Source organism: Mus pahari, chromosome 4, assembly GCF_900095145.1.
Source record: "Mus pahari chromosome 4, PAHARI_EIJ_v1.1, whole genome shotgun sequence".
In the NCBI taxonomy this organism is placed as follows: Eukaryota; Metazoa; Chordata; class Mammalia; order Rodentia; family Muridae; genus Mus; species Mus pahari.
In genome coordinates this window covers 96,563,943-96,566,296 of record NC_034593.1, presented here as the reverse complement: position 1 = coordinate 96,566,296, position 2,354 = coordinate 96,563,943, and the positions used below count along the sequence as shown (strand labels likewise).

At 38.9% G+C, this 2,354-nt stretch overlaps 1 non-coding gene across 1 annotated transcript; it reads right to left on the bottom strand.

The window, feature by feature from the left end:
* Window positions 1–1,822: 1,822 nt before the first annotated feature.
* Window positions 1,823–1,949, bottom strand: LOC115063897. The gene has a single exon (XR_003843765.1). It is a non-coding gene; the product is annotated as a small nucleolar RNA SNORA1 (small nucleolar RNA).
* Window positions 1,950–2,354: the final 405 nt, after the last annotated feature.

The window sequence follows — 2,354 nt, the reverse complement described above, 5'->3', positions numbered from 1 at the left end:
CTATGTAACCTAGACTGAACTCAGCTCACCATCCTCCTGCCTCAGCTTCATGAATGCTGGAATAATAGTATGAATCACCATGTCCAGACTCTTTTTCTCTCTTTCTCTTTCTCTCTCTCTCTCTCTCTCTCTCTCTCTCTCTCTCTCTCTCTCTCTCTCTCTCTCTCCTCCCCCCTCTCCCTCTTGATGGTGGTATTTGAAACCCTTTAGTGGAGCTGGACATGAAAGCACAGATCATTTGGGAGACAAAAAAGAGAAGTAGTGGTTTGAAGTCAGCATGGGCTACATAGACTTTCTCAAAAATCAACACAACCCATAAGCCTTCAGCAGAAGATGTAAAACCCTCAGAAAATCTGCTCCATGGAGTCCTTCCTTAGAACTGTAAATAGTTATGTTTTGAGTGAGGACACATGTTATTCCTGGTCTTCTTGTGATATGGTATGGTATGGTATAGTATGGTATGGTATGTATGTATGTAAGTATGTATGTATGTATGTATGTGTCACAGAACAAAAACCACTGGAGTCTAGCTTTGGTCTAGCTTTGTACCCTACTGCACTGCTTTTGACCTACAAGAGCCTAGATGCACTAAACTCTCTGAATCCAAATCCCTTGACTTTAAAATGATAATAAAAATGAGACATATAGACAAGTACGTATGTATGAGAGTTCTGTGTAAATGCATATAAAGTGCTTAGAACTAGGGTTAACAATATCGTTTAATAATCATTACTTGTTACCACTTCTAGTAATTTTATAGAGGTACCCTTTTAAAAATTATATTCTTTACACTGATTGGGAACTCCTCCTCTTCCCTCACTCCCTCCAGAGGGTCCTCCCTCACCCCTCCCCTTCTCCTCTGAGAGGGTGGGGTCCCCCTTGGTATTCTCCTACCCTGGCTCATCAAGTCTCTGGAGGGTTAGACACATTATAGGGGTAACCTTTATTCTTTGTTCACAATAAGAAATTATCTCTGATTTGCCTAACCCTATTCCCTCAGCTTAAGGAATCTGTTCCTGGAAGCTGTGTAACTTCAGAACGTACAGGCAAGTCTACCTTCCTGGGAGTAAGACTTCTTGGGAACTTACCTAGGGAAGAATTTGTTCATACTCTCTAAAGGAAGAAGCTCATTTAATAGCTGATGAGGGGACTTCAGGCTCAAATTTCTCCTTGCAGAAATGTCCCTTCTTAAGACTGAAAGATCTTCTTCCACGGCCTTGGCCAAAATATAGCAAATTTTATTTGTAATTTTGGATTGTTTTTTAGAGGTCTGTAAGACAATATAGTTTTAAACTCACACAAAAATCTAAATTTACTTCAACATGGGGATTTTGGAGATAGAGCATATTTTATTTTTTATGGGGCCACCAATAAAAAAGGCTCAACCTCCTTATAAAAGTCCTTTGTAAGAGGTTTAGATAGTCTCGTTTTGGCTTCTACTAATGATTTGCGACATCTACAGCTATACCTATTCTATATTTATCTACCATCTATCTAATCTATATCTGCCTATCTATCTAGAAAGAGAATGATAAGATTTTTTTTTCAAACTATATACTTGTCAGGGAGAGAGAAAACTTACATTTTCTTTTTTGGTCATTTTAAAACACCCTTCCCTGTGGCTGATGACCATTGTGCAGATTATAGGACTTGAAACCCATCCACTAAATATAGCAAGTTGTCTCTTGGGAGCCTGAAGTGGATGCTATGGTGCTCTACTTAGTTCCCTCCAGCCTCCCACCAAGGCATGCTACTTGCTGACAGTGTACTCTGCATCCTTCTCTAGACTGGATCTCAAAGGAACTTTTTTTTTCTTTTAGACAAATGTTACAGGTCTCATTGTCACCACTGTAATTTATCTGCTGTGATGGAAGCATGACCTGTATCTCAATTTAGCCACATCAACCAGTTCTGGACATTGACCAACAATGCCCATTCTCAAAGGAACTTTTTAAACCAAAATCATGCCCCACAGCGGCAAAAGGGCAGATATTTCATGATTTTACTTATAAGAGTCTCCTAAAGTACATAGTTATCAAATCTAGAGAGAAATAAGCTAGATTAGTGGTTGCCAGGTTGAAGGATGAACATTTTTTGAGGTAGTGATAGCTGTACCATGGGATTGTATTCTTATTAGTATTAAAGTGGTAGATTTTTGTTATGTTTGTTTTATATAATAACATCTACCCCATAATTGAAAACAGAAGCAAAGATTACATAGGTTGCAGGAACATATAGCTGATCTCAAACTTGGGTAGGGGGAAGGGATCAGTTGTGTTATCATGACAAATACTTGAACTAGCTTTTCCAGCAATGGGAGGGGGATATGCTGTTTGTGGTATACATTTTCTCTG